Source organism: Andrena cerasifolii, chromosome 1 (genome assembly GCF_050908995.1).
Source record: "Andrena cerasifolii isolate SP2316 chromosome 1, iyAndCera1_principal, whole genome shotgun sequence".
NCBI classification, from domain to species: Eukaryota; Metazoa; Arthropoda; class Insecta; order Hymenoptera; family Andrenidae; genus Andrena; species Andrena cerasifolii.
In genome coordinates this window covers 12896948-12916476 of record NC_135118.1, presented here as the reverse complement: position 1 = coordinate 12916476, position 19529 = coordinate 12896948, and the positions used below count along the sequence as shown (strand labels likewise).

Genomic DNA, 19529 nt, shown 5'->3' with positions numbered 1-19529 from the left:
CACCCTTCAAAAAAAAATTATGGCAAAAAAAATTTGCATCAGCACCCCCATGAAAACATTTTAATGATTTGTCGGTGGGAAATGATTGTCCTTCGTTTGCCCACGTTTGCCCATACAAATTTTTTTTGCCCACCCTCCAAAAAAAGTTATGAACAAAATAAAAAATTTGTCTTCATCACCCACGATGAATGCATTTCAATTTTTTAAAAGAAGGATACGAATATACCCGACCTGGCCACGTTTGCCCACTCTCAGATTTCATTTGCCCACCCTCCAGAATTTAAATAAAAAATAAAAACCTCGAAAAGAAGGGTACAGGTGAAGCGATCGCGTTAAAGTTCGATTTTTCTAGAAAATATTATCAAAATCGGTCTTTCAACGATGCAGTCCGTTAGTTTAGATGTAGAAGAGATTTGCCCATGCATTAATTTCGTATGCCCACCCTCCAGAATCGAATTATTAATAAAGATAGCCAAGAAGTGCGGTACCCGTTGAAGCGATCGCGTTAAAGTTCGATTTTTCTGGAAAATATTATCGAAATCGTTCTTTCAACGATGCAGTTCATTAGTTTAGATGTAAAAGAGATTTGCCCATGCATTAATTTCGTATGCCCACCCTTCAGAATCGAATTATTAATAAAGATAGCCAAGTAGTGCGTCGTTGGAAAGAATTCGAGAGTATCGCAGACATCTGTTTACGTTTCGGCAGTGGCACTCGGCGCTGCTACCCTTTAGGGTATCAACGCTGCGTGTCGTCATCGAACGTGCCGAAACGTAAACAGATGTCTGCGATACCCTCGAATTCCTTCCAACGACGCACGAAAGTCAGTCGGTCTACAGAGTTCGGACGCAACTCTTTCGAGACCGTGCATTCATTTACGGTTTGTGAAGTAACTGTGAGATTATATTATTTTCCGTTGTGCGATATCATTGCGGTAATTAGTGAAAAATGACTAGAAAACCACTCTGGTGATATTCTGCGCATGCTGCAGATGTGTGAAAAGTGTGAAGTGTTCGATGAGCGATACAAATTTAAGTGTCGTTCCAATAAAGTGAGAAAGAAGTGTGTGCAACATTTTTTGGATAACATGTCACCAAACACCTTCAACCTTTACGGTAAGTACAATTGATTTTGATAATTCATTTGGGAAAAAAACGAACGGAAAGGTATTCGGTTCAACGGGTACCGCACTTCTTGGCTATCTTTATTAATAATTCGATTCTGGAGGGTGGGCATACGAAATTAATGCATGGGCAAATCTCTTCTACATCTAAACTAACGGACTGCATCGTTGAAAGAACGATTTTGATAATATTTTCCAGAAAAATCGAACTTTAACGCGATCGCTTCAACGGGTACCGCAATTCTTGGCTATCTTTATTAATAATTCGATTCTGGAGGGTGGGCATACGAAATTAATGCATGGGGAAATCTCTTCTACATCTAAACTAACGGACTGCACCGTTGAAATAAAGATTTTGATAATATTTTCGAGAATAATCGAACTTTAACGCGATCGCTTCATCTATACCCATGTTTTCGCGGTTTTTATTTTTTATTTAAATTCTGGAGGGTGGGCAAATGAAATCTGAGAGTGGGCAAGCGTGGCCAGATCGGGTATATTCGTATCCTTCTTTTAAAAAATTGAAATGAATTCATCGTGAGTGATGAAGACAAATTTTTTATTTTGTTCATAACTTTTTTTGGAGGGTGGGCAAAAAAAAATTGTTTATGGGCAAACGTGGGCAAACGATGGACAAACGAATGCCGTTGAGTTTTTCCAAAAATTTGAATTTGGGGGTGCTATCGTCACAGACCTACCGCAAATGTATAAATTGTTTCCGCTGTGCTTTAAGATGCGAACATATGAATGAAAGGCGGAAAGGGACACGACTTCGATCGAAGTTATGCGTAAAGATAAATAAAAACTGTCGCTTTTGGTTTTCTTTTAAAGATAATACATTTTTGTTGGTCCGAACCTTCATAAATAACCATTATTAATAAAATTCTGCTTTATTCCATTAGAAAATGAAATATTTCATTAAAAGGCAACTCTTATATCATAGTAACAACTTACCCCAATGCGATAACAACTTGCCCCATATAGGGGTAAGAAGTTCCGCTTCGATCAGCCACAAATAAATTACTTTCTATGGGAAACCTATTACAATATATTAAACACAAGCATAAAATCAGAAGATATAATAAATTTAACAAGAAATTAGTCAATAGTGAAGAGAATAACTACATTATTTTCCAGTCATTTTTATGGTTTATCGAAATCGGAACTTTTAGCCCCGGCCTCCCCTACTTAAATTTTGCAAGTTACTCGAAAGTACAATTTTCTTACTCGATAAAAGTAAGAAAATTGTACTTTCCAAACACTGATTTGAAAAAAGTGAGAAAAAAATTGTGATTTATTGCTAGCTGAGCTCCTCTTAATTCCTTCTAAAGCGTTATTATTACTTGACACACTTATACGCGTCCCTTCCAGTCATTTAGTGACTCTCCCAGACAATAACGATAATTTTTATAATAGTACAATCAATTATCATTCAAATTCAAGCACTCGTAAAATATTAATTTAACGTATGAAATACACGCAGCATTCGTTAGTGTTGTCGCAAGCATGGCAATGCTAGTAGAATAGGACTTTACAGTCAGACGCCAGTAGTACACGTCGTTATTATTCAGCCATACTTCTTTCGCAACTTGATGATGAACATAATTCAACATTTCATAAGAATATCGAACGGAATGTGGAGGAAGAATCAATTACCATTTGTAATCTTATTATACCTACCCAGAATTTATTAAATATATTCGTCAATTTTAAAAGCTACGAAGCTTGTACATCATCGGTGTTCACTTTGGACGTATGTAATCAGATTTTACGTATCCACTGTGAAATAAAATAGATACTGGGTGTCGTCGAATTTTCCTTTAAAAAATTAGTAATCGATTCAGAGGGTGAATCTGAACTAGAAATGTCACCTAGGTAAGTGTGGGGTCAGAATGATCAAAATTGCCAATTCTAACCAATTTCAACGTGCTTTAGCTGTCGTGGTCACAATTCCATCCTATTCATATGCTTCTCTCTAGTTTTAGCCAGGAAGGCTTTAACATTTTAAACAATTTCTTTATAAAACCCTAAACCCTACAAAGTAAAAGTTCTGAATAAATTCTTATTTTACAATTTCCAGTGTGATGTTCTGTTTTTAAGAACCTGAAGAAGATGTCACCGAATGCTTTGAAGATTTTTCTACACCATATCAGTTCTTTTACGTAGAGTTCATTTGCAGGTTATCGTTGCAATGACTTGGCTTCTGGTTATTCCAATATTTCCCTCGTAAACAGGGAATAATACCTCCAATAATATCTACGAAGTCGACTTAAAAAATGGGTCACCTGCACCTTTTATTACACTCATAATGCCTATAAATAATCATACGATATTTCTGATTCAGAATCATCCCCAGAATCGACCAGTGAACCTTCAAACGAGTGTTCGAGATCCTACATCTATATATATAGGTAAACCGATTTTTGAAGTTCTTCCAGTGTGACTGCCATATATATATCACACTGGAAGAACTTCAAAAATCGGTTTACCTTCGCCGAAACGTTTAATCACCCACTACACTTTCCACTCCTTGCGTCCCTTTATCTCGCGTTTTTCGGCGAGAGCCGTCCCACTTGGACCCACTGGCCGTTCATTTTCAAACTGGCACGCCGTTGCAACCGCATGAATTCTAATCGCGCTGGAAAAACCAGCTCACGTTACTAGAGCGCGAAAGAGAAACTTATGGCGCTGGCAGGGCGATAACGCGAGCTTCCAGCCTAACAAATCCATGGGATACTTCTGAACAAAGTTTTAAGGCTGGACGGATAAGTGCCTTACAGCCTCGCCCTTTCCCCCGTCTCGCCCGCAGGAAGGAAACAGAGGGCAAAGGACGATTACAGCCTTCCCGACGGTCTTATCCGGGGTTATTTACTGAAACTCGTCACAAAGCCTCTGTCTGCTTTAATGCACGATTTAATGAATGTAATCGACACGAGATGCCGGACTGCAGACGATACGCCGAGAGGAAATTAACGGGGTAGAAGGGTATCAGACGGTTAAAACGAACAGTTTCTTTTGGGTTGGATTCAAGGACGACAAATGACTCATACCATTTGCACGGTCTACGATACTTCACTGTGGATATAACACGCATTTTAAGACCAGTGAACCTTAAAAATATTAAAAATCGAAGGAAGTAAAACGCGCCGAAGTGGGCACTGTGCGTGAAGACAGTGAACATCATGATTCGAGAACGAATCGATATTTTTAGTTGAAACTTTAACTGAACCTGCAAAACACTTTTCTCCACGAGGTGCAACTTGTTCATTCAGATTGCAAATGGTTTGTGTTATTCGTCGCCCTTCAATCCAACCCAAAAGAAACCGTTCATTTTAGCCGTCTAATACTCTTGTATCCCCTTAACGGATTTGTCGGGCTGAGCCTTTTACTTAACTTTTGTTATCACATATGAGCTATTCCACGTCAAAACGAATAGGCGAAACATTCAGTTTCACCGATTCTCTTCAAAATTACAGCATTTGTCGATAACCTTGCAAAAACAAAGTATACTGAATTTCAACGGCCTATGTCAAATAGTTTTCGAAATATTTAATGTTAAAGTTTCGAAAATTCAAACAGTCGTTGAGCACGGGCCATCATATACCTATTTTGAACAACTTCTCTTAGCGCAGTGCATATTTTCACTTACGCAGAGGTAAAATGTGTCAAATGAGCAAACTGACAAGGGGAGGACACAATCGGGTAGACACCGATTTTGATGAGCCTTGGCACGATGGATCTATGTCAAAAATAAGTAAATAGGTGTCCGAGCGCTTCTGCCAATGGGGTTTAATGATAGAGATATTTACATGGAAATTATTAAAAATTTCATAGTGGCCGTGGGGTTTTAATGGGTAAAAATCCCACACTACCCTGGCGCCCCCCGGGGGATTTCCCTCTGAAGGAGTCGGGCTGCTTTCTGAAGGTTTCTCCAAGGTAAAAAATTATTCATAAAAAAAAAAATTTATAAAGTTTTTTTTAACGCGGAGACATCTTCGGAAGGCACTCCGACGCCTCCAGAAGGGAATCTCCCGCGGGCGCCAGGGTAGTGTGGGGTTTTTACCTACTAAAATCCCACGGCCACTATGAAATTTTTAATAATTTACATGTAAATATCTCAATTATAAAGGCTTATTGGCTGAAACGCTCGGACACCTTTTTACTTATTTTCGAAATAGATTCATCGTGCCAGGCTCATCAAAATCGGTGTCTACTACTCCCCTTGTGAGTTAAGTGGAAAAGCATGGGTATTTTTTAGGAATTTGTAGAGAATAATCTACTCAGAGGATTGTTCTCAAAATACACGTTAATTGGCTTTTGGATGAATACTGTATTTCATACGTGCATTCAACAAAAGTTCTAACCTGCAAGGGTGAAATAAGTTTCACCTATTGATATTTATTAAGATAAATATTTTATTTAAATTTATTGTTACTACATTTAACCGGGAAGATCATTCGTGCAAATTTCTAAGCGTCCGAGTACCACTAAATTTAAAAAAAAAAAATTGTACGCACATTACTCAGACTTATAGTTATCAGGCTTGCAAATTCTTGATTAATAATTTCCCCTCGAATAACGATATGCGGGTGCAAAACTTTTATCCCGACGGACCGATCGAACCTTTTTACTCTGTCTTTACAGAGGGATGTTTGATTATATCAGGAAGAACAAAGCACGAGGAAATTGAGCGTTGGCGATCCCATGCGAAGTGGTTTTATTGGAAGGGGGAGGAAAATAAGAAGGGGCACGGAGCGGCGAGAACCAGCGAAGATAGGAGGCCCAATCGCGCCGTGGAATTCCCAACTAAAAAATTGTAAAACTTTGTAACACCTTCGTCCTGCCATTTAATACAACGATCGACGTCTGAACGGGGTGCCGCGGCTAACGTCAAAGTTTCCAACTTGTTTAAAGTTCGGATGCGGTCCTATCAATTGCACGCAAACTTTCTTTCCGCCTTCTCTCTTCTTTCCACGATCTTTGCTCTCCACGGTACGCTGCCATACTTTCTTTCTTGTTGTACCCTTTTCCTTCTTTCGTTTTACTTTTCACGCTGACAGCTAGCGTCTACAACCTGTTTCCCGAGTACGAGCATGTGAACATTTCAGGTGAAAACACTTTTTAATTTATCTCGTTTATGAAAGCTATATTCTTCGTTCTCATATGTATGAAGCTTAAAGAGAAAATAATTTTTTAGAAAAGTAATGAAATACGGATGGTTAGTTCTTTTTAATTCTTTTTTCTCATTATTAAAATCGCTGTGCCAGAACGAGACTCTCCAATTTGTAACGAATAGGGCAACGAATTTAAAACATTTCAAAATCACAAAATTGTATTCGGTCTGTTCATAAATTATAATACTGCGTCCTTCATCTTTAACATTGTTTGGTTAGGCTAATACTGTTATTAAGATAAGACTTGAGATCTTAATCAATTTCTGTGATTTGATTTTCAAAAATGTTATGTAATATCTAATTATGACTTTTTTTATTACGAATACTTTTAATACAGATTTTATCTTATGGATCGTTATATCACGATTCTCAGATTCATGTACACATACTTTCTCTAAATATTTATATAAACTCGTAATTTTGAATCCTCACTCTATAACTTAACGGGGAACACCGCTGTGACGACCTGAAATGCAAGCCATTCTTAAGAAATTTTTTCTGGAATAATTTATAGTTTTCATATAAAATTTTTATAGTGTAAGTGTACAAGGATGTAAGAGGTGTAAGGAGGTTAAGGGTAGAGGAGATTGTAACCCCTAGGGATCAGTAAACTACTACTACTATAAAAATTTTATTACCTACTTTTAGTACAATGTCTTACGAGAGTATAAAAAAAATGAGTACGAAAACATGCATAAATTTTAATATATTAATTAATCTTCTAGACCCCTCACGCGCGCTGGTAGGATGTGTAACTATTGAACAGCAGGTCCGAAATCAAATTTTTTTTTTAATAAACTATATGAGTAAAGTTTGATTAATTAATATATTAAAATTTATGCACGTTTTTCTACTAATTTTTTATAGTCTCTTAAGACATTGTACTAAAGGTATGTAATAAAAATTTGATATAAAAACTAAATTATTCCTGAAAAAAATTCTTGAAAATGGCTTACTTCTCCGGCCGTCACAGTGATGTTCCCTCTTAACGTTATGCCCTCCACATTTTTCACTAGTCGATCGACCAGAGACAGACTACATTTTTCTATGACGTCTAAAATATATACATTATTCAGGTTAACAAGAGTGTAAGAAATATATAAACGAAGGATCCCAAACAACATTGCTAATCTTCCTTTAGAAGGGATTTCTCCCTTTGAACTTCAACTCACTAGCTCGTGAAGCAACCACAGATAATTCGCTCAATTCTGCACTTACTAAATACAGAACTTTGGAATAAGAAAAGGTATGATAGCATAAGTCCGGGATAGTTCGACCACCGGAGGGGCTGGCCAGTGTTGATATTTTAAGGCCGAAGCAAGATAGGGCTCTGTGTGTCATTGAAACAGAACAAATGAATCACCTGGTCGTGGATCTCACACTGGCAATTGTTGCAAACCCATATCTAAATTATAACTTACTTTAGTCGATTAAATTCTTGTCGAATAGAAAACTTAACTTTATTCGCCAAAAAATCTAAACTTAAAGTAACTTTTATTTGATTCGTTATTTATAAATTATTTTATTTACTTAATGCCCAACTCTGAGCAATGCCACGTACGATCTCGAACGAATCGATTTTTAACACTTCCTCATCAACTCAGAAACTTACAAACACGCCCCCGAAAGATTCCCTCCTAATTCATCAGACTGAACCAAGTCATAAGCGTTTCACTGCGCAGGTGCAAGTAGTCTTGTACTGACTACACCCCAGTAGCCCCTGGAAAAGAATATGTACTGTCCCCTCGGTTTCCCCACGGGACCGTTTGTCGTTAGGTAGCATCAATCGTTAGAACAGTATCTTCGTTGTGTTTAGTAAATCGCTGCGCCAGACACCGCAGAAGATTAATGGCGGCCAAAGTACGTGACCCCCTGTCCTTCATCTTTTTCTTCGTCCCATCGACTCGATGTATCAACAATATACTTTTACAGAGCGGCATTGTATCAGATACTTATTCCGGAGTGATTAATTCGCCAGAGCCCCCTGAATAATGATGAATGTGGGGGGGTCTATATTTGCGCACTCACAGGATGTAGGAAAGATTAGTTTCCATGGGGGCGCGGGCGAAGAGCAAACGGGCCCCGTCTCGTTGGTACTAGGTATTTGAAAGTTAAATCGTGTTCAACTTGCAAATCGTTCGTTTCGGCCCTGCCACGGCGAGGGGGATGGGGCTCGTTGATTACTCTTCACCACCCTCCGATTGAATCTTAATCGGGACGGTGCCCAGATCGCAGCTCGATCAGCCATACCTCGGATTTTTTGGTTCGATTAGGCGCCTCGACTTTTGAATCTTTATCGGTGTTCCAAGGCGATACTTCCGTCCCATTTGAGGGTAATCGTTTTAGGGGGCCGGGATTGGCTTGTAGCAGAGACAGTTGAACCAACGAGCGTATGGAGGGCTTGGAAACTTTTTTAATTTCGAGTGTAAACGGGGCACGTACTCGCGATTGCACTGGATTTTACCGTGATCGAATTGGAAATACTTTTCTCGCGAATAAGGGCAAAGTGTTGATGATGTTAAGGGGGAGGAACACTGTAACGGCCGGAAAAGTAAGGGTGTCTTCGGAATTTTTTTTCAACCGAGCAACGCAAGTAAATCAATGTGTTATTTAGTACAGTTAATATGTAAATATTGACGGGTGAAAACAAAATTTCAAGCAAATTCATGGACCTGTTTCCGGGATACTGTTCGTCAAAATGTGTGCTGTGGCAAAATTGTTCCTCTAGCGTTGGCAGTGCTTTAGCCATACGGTTGATCTGAATTCAAAAAGACAAAAATATTTAGAAACTAGAGTAACTAAGAACAGAAAAGTCAATATTGTAAGAGAAAAATGGCGTACCACGAAAATGAAAAGAAAATTCATATTTTATGGAAAAATGTTGATAAAAAAATAGAAAGGGGCCGTTAATTAAAAAGACCTGAACGTCTTGTAATAGAGGCGAATTTTTCGTACAATAAATGGTCTTACCTTGTCAATTGGATGTATAGGTTTTTTTATATACTGTCAACGCGGTTGAAAAATGTCATTCTGAGAAAAACGAGTTCAAAGTGCCGCTCCCTTCGGTTGCGCGCTTGACACCGCTTCACGGAAAATACTAAATCTCCGTCAACTTTACGAATTTCTTCATAAAATTTGGAGAAAGTATTCTTGAAACATATGTCTTTCGGAAAACGCAAAAAACAATTGATCACCTATTAAGATTTGTCACAATGTTTTCCTCCCTTAAGATTACCGTATGAGTATATTTATTTTTCGGTTTTAATTTCGTGGTATTCAAATCGAATGAGATTATAACTGGTTCAACGACGAGATAACCCTCTTCCCTTTGATAATGGAAATTGTCTTTTTAATCGAAAAATCTTTTAGAGAAAAGTTACTCACAAGGGATGTTCGGCAACTCGAAGATTAAAAAAATTTGAAACTTTGCAGTAATGTAGTTTAAGTAATGCTAATAACGTACCCACTTTTTATACACACTTTAAAAATCCTGTTCGCATAACTTCAAAATTGATAAGTCACACATGCCAACATAACTTGTTATTTAAATACCATTCAAGAGCATACACATTCAATTTCTGCAGGGGGTTCAGCAGAGGTACATTCGCAACCCTTCCACCTACAATTTACGCTCCACACGGTCCAGTTTCTTTAAACTTTTCAGTCATGAATTTTTAATAACAGCGCAACAATATTATTGCTTCTGTGTCGCATCCCTATTCACGTCAGGGGTAAATATCATTTACGACTCGTGATTCTTTTGAATATAAATAGCACTCATTGTTCTCCTCCCTTGGAGGATTCGCGAGCAGAGCCACGGTGGTGGTATCGACCTTTGTGTCGACTTGTACGCGTCGCCGGCAGTTGCCACGTTTTGACATCGAGAAGCTACCGCGCCATCGTTCCCGTTTAAAACCACGACAAGCCTAGTGCCAAGGAAAAGTGGCACTCAAGGTGATGAAATTTACTTAGCGAGAATAATGACGTCACTGTCCACTCAAACAGACTGTTGTATGAAAGAGCGAAGCAGACACCAGCTGACGAAGTGGGAAACGAAACTGAAGAGAGCGACTCAGCCCTTTACTGTGCCTCAGCTTGAACAGGCCTTATCGCTCGATTCCTCACCATCTATCGATGTAAATGGCCGCGAATGGGTGATGATGATAAAATTCATTGAGAGGAACATGGGAAATTTTGGAAGCCATTCGGAAAGAAATATTCTTTTACAGCATCTTAACAAATTACTTATCATAGAGCTATTTATCCACTATTTCAGCGCTTCCCAAACACTTTGCAGTCTCGATCCAATTTTATAGTATTAAAATAACCTGCGATTAACACCCCCCCCCCCCAGCAAAAAAATTTAATAAGGTACATAAAACATTTAAAACAGGAATTCCGGAATATAATTACAACTTAATAATTCAAATAAACTTATTTAAGTGCTAAAAATCGGTAACTAAAACACTTCGTGACCCACAGTTTAGGAATCAGTGCACTATTTGTCCAACTATCTGTTATAGAAGTGATGGCGGAAATTATAAAAAGCATGTGAAAATGCAAGAATGTAATCGCGATCGTAGATCACCTGGTTGCTATGTTTTGTCTTCATTTTCTTTGAATTATAATTCATCTGTGGAATAATTATTTAGGGAACTTGCAGGTAAATCGATGGAGGATTGATGTCGAGCTAAAGTAGAAACCTACAAAATTTTTGCTACAGAAGAGTATTATCCTGCAACTGTTTAGCAAATCTTGCATCTATACGTGTTCAGTAACAACATTAAGGCTGCTTTTATTTTATCTAATTGTACACAGACGAAATATGTAACACTATTTAAATGACAGATCTCTTCTTTCTACATTCTAAAGGTAACTGACGTCATTCTGTATGGGGCTAAGTCTGGGTTTAAGTAATTCTAGAAATTCAGTGACCTATAGTCCTCTTCTATGCGAAGATAGAGGATACAGGTAAAGGGAAATTGCATTATTAAGTGAGTTAGTTCTCACCATAGTTTTCATCATTGCATAATTTACAGAGAGCAACTAGACACAGATGAGAGAGAATAACCTGTTATGCCAATTCCTATGATGATTAATTCTCTAGGGGCTTGAACTTTAGTTGAAACGTAATGAGAAAGATAGGCTCCCAAAAGCCCTTACATTATATTGTTAAATGCTGGTATCCAGGGGCGGATTTGGGTATAGGCTAAGTAGGCTGCAGCCCGGGGTGGCAAATTTTGGGGAGCAACAAATTTTGGGGAGCGACAAATTTGGGGGAGCATCAAATTTTTGGGAGCGGTAACTTTTAGGGAGCGTCAAATTTTGGGGAGCGGTAACTTTTAGGGAGCGTCAAATTTTGGGGAGCGGTAAGTTTTGGGCGGCGTCCAATTTGGGGAAGCGGCAAGTTTTGGGCAGCGTCCAATTTGGGGGAGCGGTAAATTTTGGGGAGCGGCAAATTTCGGGGAGCGATGAATTTTTGTGAGCGGCAAATTTCGGGGGGCATCCAACTTTGGGGGCGACAAATTTTGGGGATATTTCCTTTCATTTTTGCCTCTTTTTTTTTAGCAAACATAGTACCCTGGATATGTGACCCAAATATTCATTAAAATATTGCGTCTATTTAAGAGGAACAATCTTTCGAGGTGACAAAATATATTTATTTCTACCTCGTCTAATGAAATCAGTGTCCACTTAAGGGGAAGGCAGAGAGAATGACAAAGATGATGGTAGGAATTGAAGGTATACACCAGAAAAGAGCAAGGAAGGATGAGAATTCGCGAAGACGAGCTGCCTGGCAAGACATTAATATTTGCGTGGTTCATTTAACACGGTAAACTAAGCGTCCTGAACCATCTCTAATTTACCTCTCACTTGGAGGAGATTTTCTCACTGCGGATAATGCTCAGTTTACCTGCCGTTTCTGAAACATTTAGACACGTAAATCGAAATTGAAACATTCAATATTTTCTTACAGAAAAATATAATACATTTGACAAAGGTGGTAATTTTTTTCTAATTAAGACAGAATAATTGGTGCATTCTTATGGCTATTAGAAATGAATCTCATTTAGTCGTTAATTACTTTGAATTCTTTTTATCAGAGCACACTTTAAAATATGAAATTCTCCTTTTCCCTGGATGTTATACTTTAATATTTAATTCTATGCAAGAAAAACTTCATAATGTTAAACAAGCTTTAGAAAGATTAAAGAATCTGAGAAAGAATTCAAAATCTTGACGAGGAATTTTTTAAACGATTTCAAAATCTTGAGAAGCAATTTTTGAACAATTTCCAAATCTTGAAGAGGGCTCTTTAAATAATTTAAAAATCTTTAAACGATTTCAAATTCTTAGAAGGCTTTCAAAACCTAAAGAAAATCGCAGAAAGTTTTCAGTAACGGCGATGGACTGTGACCCCCATAGTTCAACGAGTAAGTCTACTCTGGTTTAAGATTCCAACAGTTAAAACTTGCTTGATTACCACATTTAAACTTCAGTAGACTTTCTTATCATCGTCAACGTTTGTTCTTCGATCGGCCTAAAGGAGATAAATTTCTTGCTTTCAAATTCAGTGAGCTCGAGTGTTCTCAGAGAATATGATACTTTACCACAGGCATCTTTCTTTTCTCGATTCTCGGATGATTCTTCTACCGTTACAGCGAAAATATTGAGAGATTAAAGACCATGATTTCCTGCCCCTTATGGGGATGAAGTGCGACGATAAACGCAGGCGGATAAGAACGCCGTAAAAAGCGTAACGCTGCTTCAGGTTGGGAAAAGGTCCATTCGTAACAACCTCATCACCGTCTACGATGTATGATTCGATATAGAGCTTGATAATATTTACACTTCAGGGATGAGCATCACGTGTGGCAAAGCTGCCCCGAGGCTCTGAAAAGGTTCCTTCGCTGGTGGCCACGCCGCAGTGAAAGAATCCGCGTACATCGCATCCCAAAGTTATAGGAAAAGTTATGTCAGGGTGTGAATCGTCGAATGGAAGGTTCCTTTTCTGGTGGAACATACTGCACTGCAGTATGGCGGACTTAAAGATGTCTGAGGAAAATCGGGAAGAAATGAAACAGGAATAAATTAATGTTACTTCCCTCGGACTTGTTCTTGACTGAAATATTTTGGAAAAAAAACATCGACTAGATTGATTAGAGGAAAATCATATTGTTATATGGTGAAATAATTATTTGCATATTTTTATTGCTGAATAAAAGTATTATTAAGGGGTAATGCCACTCTGGAGTCCGGAAAAGCAGCCTGATTTTGAGAATTTTTTAAGCGAGTATAGTGAATGGAATTCAAAATTTGTCAGGAAGGCTTCATCGTACATACCTTGAAGTGTGATCACAATTTTTTTAAAAACAATTTTTAATACAGAATGGCGGTGCCACAGCTTAACAAAGAAGCTTCTTCTGAGAAACAGTGTTTCGCGACCTGAAAGATTTCTCCTTCAATTTTTAACCTAGAACAAAAAACCAACGATTGTTGAGTTCTATATAAGATTATCTCGTGAAGTATACGAGGAAATTAAAAAATACTGTTTTTTGTACGAATGGTGCGTGATTGAACAAAACGTTTCAACAATTCCGAGGGCGTGGCAGTTCCGTGTTTTGTTCAATCACGCAGCATTCTTACAAATATCAGAATTTTTTCATTTCCTCGTGTACTTCCCGAGATAATCTTACATAGAACTAAACAAATTTCGGTTTTTTGTTCTAGGTAAAAAATTGAAGGAGAAATCTTTCTGGTCGCGGAACATTGTTTTTCAGAAAAAGTCTCTTCTGTTGAGCTGTGACGCCGCCATTTGGTATTAAAATTTTTTTTAAAAAATTGTAATCACACTTCAAGGTATGTACAATAAAGGCCTTCGAACAAATTTTGTATTCCATCCACTATACCCGCATAAAAAATTCTCAAAATCAGGCTGCCTTTCCGAGGTCTACAGTGGCATTACCCCTTAATTAAGTAGACTATTGTCAAATAGGAATGTAACCCATTACCTAATATTAATATTTATAATTTTTTGTGTTGCAAATATGGCGCAGTTTTTGGCCATAAATTACTCTGTTTAATAATGTCCTTTGCATAGAATAAAATTATATTTAACGTGATATTAACGTCATATCAATTGTAAATTGCTGAATTAAAATTGAGGGCGTGGTAATGGAGCGACCATTGTATACCAATATTTTTCTTTAATGTTTTGCAGATCCATCCCATGATTGCACGACGCTGATGCAAACAGATATTGCTAATTTAAAGTTTGAACTTCGCCGCAGGTTAACATATGCGAACGAATATTAGACGAAGAGTTATTGTAGATTATAATGGGAATGAAGCAGTGTTTTACTATATGCGTACAATAATAAGCTTCAGAAGAGAATGCATATATACAGTCATGAAAAATTAAAATGTTTGAAGAACATCTATTTACAAATTCATGATGGGGTTATACTGTAAAAACAACCAGAAAACTGAAATTAGTATTCCGAGGAGGAATATGAATGTATTATAAAGTGTCTAATATTGATTTTCAAAATTCATACTTGTTATTGTTGGGAGGAAAATCAAAGAAAATTGTAAACAATGGAATTTTGGTACGAATTATTGATATTATCGACGTTAAAGTGTACAACCGATTTATAGAAATTGTGAGAGTAGAAATGTGCGATAAAGAGGTTTCACATATGTTTAAAAACTTGAACAAATGAAATCGATGACTTCATTACTATTTTACTGTAGAGGTACCTATAGCAATATATATTTGGAGAGCTATTCAATGTGGCGATGAAAAATGGTTTTCTATGACGATAGGAAACGCTTAGGAGAATGACTGGATAACGAAAAGCAGGCAGAGCGAAGTTCTAAATCATTATTTCAACCCAGAAGTATTTTGTAATAGTCACTGTTGTTATCGTGCAGGATATATTTATTATTGTTTCTTGAAAGCTGGTACGTCAGTCATGAAAGAAAAGATTACAAAGTAATTGGAAATATTTAAATTTGACGACGGAATAGCCTGCATTAGTTAACAAATAAAGATCGATTTTTTATGGCGATTTATGATTTTATACATCGAGGATAGGAAAGAAATTTAACGAAGTACGATATTAAATTTTTCCACTTTATCTTTGTTCTTACCGTAGTATGTGTCAAAAATAAGCTTTTATTTCCTAAACCGATAATTTTATTTGCAAACAAAAATAGTTGAAAAAACAGCGTTTGCAGATTTTTTTAATCTTCGGTACTTATCTTTATCAGATTCGAACAATAAAGTTAATTCATCTTCTGAGGAAATAATGAAAAATCGACAAATAGAAAATTCATCGATGAAATAAACGAAATTTTCAGACAATTCTGCTAAGATAAATTATAAAACACAGTGCACGTGCACACACGTATTTATTAATCACAAATTATAATTTCACAGTTGAAAGTACTTGCAATAATTATAACAGTTTTTTACTTTATACAATTTTTTAATTCCCACAAACGCGACAAACCATGCGATTAAATTTCATAAAAATCGTCCCCGGTTGTGAAACATTTATTCGTCAAAGGACCGTGATATTCCACTGACTTAAAATTTCCAATACGAAATTGCGATAAACCATTTAATCGGCCCCCGTTCCATAATACATGATATTTATCGCATCGACGAATTTATTCGCGAATTTCATTTCGCGGTTTCTTTTCTTTCAAACCGCAGAGCTTTGAAAATGTCCACTACGATCGCCTGTCAAAGAACAAGAGCGAATACGAACAAATTAAATGAAATATAAAATCTCGGGGACAGGAACAATTTGTACAAGAACAATTGGATATCAAAGACAGATTATAATCGTTCATTTCGTCCTAACCGAAATTACTCATGTTACTCATTACTTATTACCATCATTGCTTTAAACAAATAAGAATTTTAGATCGTAACAAGTCCAAAATCTACTGTAAAAGCTCATTCAGAGAATTGTACAAACAAAATTTCTATTATATGTACTTGGGTCAAAATGGACCCCATATTTGGTGTCGACTGTCAACTTATTTACCATACAAGGTTTAGCATACTTCGAGTGGCGCAAGGTTTTCAAAAACGTCCCTTCAAATCGGTCAGACCCTTCCGAGCGATCACTTCTGTCAGGGAAGTTTTGTCCAGTTCGCTCTTTGTTATGAATATGTATATTCTGACAATAATGAAAATTTAAACTTCCACTGTATGTTGCCTATTAAATCTTAATGGAAGTAGTACCAATTGACAGGCGAGATCGTTCCAATGGAAATGAGTCCAAACACGACCTTATTCGGACTATTTTTAATTACACATATTTTGAATCGAGTCTGAATTCCGCAGAAAAATGATATTAGGTCATTAACCAAGTTCTACGGATTTTTTTACCTGAAAATATTTATTAAAATAACACCGTTACATTTTTTTTTCAATTGAAATAATGGCCCCGAGCTTGACTGATCTTTTCCCACCACCTCTTCGGCAAGAGTTCGATTCCACGGCGGAAAAATGCAGGTTCCTTGGGGGCGAAGTAGTTATCGACTCTATTTCTCACTTCATCGAAATTTTTCAAGTGCTGTCCTTTCGGACCGTGTTGAGTCCCTACTGGAGAGTAAGCAGGGTGAGGAAGAACGTCCCATATCATTCCTTACTTCGATATCCTTTCGGCGTTTCTTTAGCAGGCTGCGACGTACTTAACATTATCATGCTGCAAAATGACTTTCGACCGTCTTGGCGCTACTTTGGTGTCATTTTAAATCAAAATAAAGGAATGTTTTTGGTTTCAGCTTTGAGCTTGTTGAAATATGTTGTTATAGCAGAATGGTGTAACTTTTGAGAAACAACAAAAATCGATGGGAAATATAAACTCAGTATACACGAGCGATCCGCAGAACTTAATTAACGATCTAATAATAATACGTCTTTATAGCACATCGCTTTATATTACATTAGTGTACAGTTATTACACTATTAGTCTAACTAAGTGCTCGCAGAAACGGTATATAGCGCGCTCGACCTTTTCAGCTGTAAAATCCTTAATTTTGCAAATTTTAACATAAACCAAACAGCATTAGTACAAAAGTTTTCCTTTTGTGTGGCGTAATGGGCAAGATTCAGCAAAATGCTGTTTAAAATCTTATCTTGTATACATAATCTACGTATAAAGGAAAAAAGCCTGAATGAGGTGGAATTTAGATTAATTTTCATAAGGAGAATCTCGTCATTTCAATTTTCCGAATGACTAATCTATACTTATATAATCGTTGTGTCACTGATTCATCATCGTCCAGCACAAACCGCTGACCCTAGAAACATGAAATTCGGAGAGTGTATTCCTTTTGCGACGTAGGTGCTAGATAAGAAGGAATTTTTTTAAATTCCAACCCGAAGGGGGTAAAAAGGGGTAAAATATGTTTCCACGGATTTCTTAATATCTCTTGGGCCCGATTAGATATCGACTTGGTTTTTACTTCGAAAGGTTACCCATATAAATGCCTAAAAAGCAATTTGATGATTTTGCCCTAATCAACCCCTAAGGGGGGTGGTGAAAAGGGGTGAAAAGGGGTGAAATGTGTTTTCATGGAGTCCTTAATATCTCTTAGGCCCGAAGCGAAGCGCGGGGGTATTTTGCTAGTAGAGAATATAGAAATTAAAATTGTCAAAGCGAATTCTCAGCTGGATTTGTTTTGAAAGAAAACATTCAAGGACTCTCGGACAATAATTTCGATGCATTACACAAAGTGCTAATATCGGACAGAACCTCGTGTAGTTTCAAAAGCTTTGTTACGTCCGCTATTGTCTGGAAAAGTCTTAGTCGCGATCGAAGCAAAGTATAATGGGAATAGAAGTTGAAAGGGCAGTTCATTGTTTCTTTTATTTATATCGCCCACGCCTCTGTAGTCGCACAGTATCCCGTTATCACTGCAAGGAAGCAGGTGGATGTATTAAATATCGAATAGCATTATCCAAGCGCTTCACACGATCCGGATCGTGAATGCAATACCTCTTGCCGTTCATTTTTAACGCAGACAAAAGGCCTCGGTATTACTCAAGAATTCAATTTTCTCTTCGTTTCACTTACCACGTACTTTCAAGTTTACAACGGGGGACGTGTTACTCCGACATGGAACCAATAATTCCGAGGGCGATGAATTGCGAATAAATTTTTATCAGACCTGGTATTCCATACAGATTTAGTATACGAAATGGCCTGGATTAAAATGGAATCAACGCGTGGCGTTAAATATTTATAGAGAGCAGGAATTCATTACGGCTTAACAGGGCGGTCTTGTGTTGCACCCCAAAATGGGTGATACTTGAAATTCGTTTGTAGCAAAAAGTAAATAAGTTGCTGAGATGAAACTTGTGTTAATTAATGCGCATGTGAAGATGTGACATGAATTTTTATCTAACTTGCTTGAATAATGCACGAATGAATAATGTTCTAATGTTGTTGAAGTAACTCTATGGTTTTTTTTTGGGATTCGTATTTGCAACTCCGAATTGAGCCTAGCAGAGTATTATCCGTAGATCCTCTTTCAAGCAGTCTCCACATATCTTCGCCCCCTTCTAACAATCAGAAAGTCACGATCGTGAGCTTCTACTAGGGAATTCGTGGGAATGGCTCATACGCAATTCAGAATTTGCAAAGTTTCCTGCATACGGTTTTCAGGGGAAGATTGTGTAATCGTTCATAGTCACGTAGTAGAAGTTAAATTACTGCCCTCGGTGTAACTGGTAAACTTTCGGCGCTGGGGAGCTTCCTTTGTCAGCTTTGATTTCGAAATTGCTATTTTCTTTAGGACTATGCACGATGTAACATAATAATACGTGGGGAATACTAAGTCGAAAGTTTGTCAAATGTATGCGTAGGGGAGAGCGGGGACAAAAGTAACACTTTTAAATTTAGCCTAGACTACAATTATCTTTTATAGATATAAAAATGACAATTATTCTTTAAGATACTATGTTCCTTGAGGAAATTTTAAACTCGAAAACGAGAGATTTTATTTTTGATTCAAATTAATTTTGTTGTTTTTGTTTTAGCATTTAATTTGTGGTCTGGGTTAGATACAAACTTTTCTGCACACTTACTGAATACAGAACTTTGAAATATAGTACAGCGATTTCAAAATGACTAAGTAATTCATTTAACTGAATAAAGAACCTATGAATTACGAATGTTTTTCACTTTTTCAGAAGTTAATGATATCAA

General features: G+C 37.2%; 1 protein-coding gene across 2 annotated transcripts in view; it reads right to left on the bottom strand.

Annotated features, from left to right (window-relative positions):
- The window catches only part of Nachralpha4 (nicotinic acetylcholine receptor alpha4), a 281388-nt gene that overhangs the window by 17320 nt on the left and 244539 nt on the right, over positions 1–19529 (bottom strand). The window lies entirely within an intron of this gene.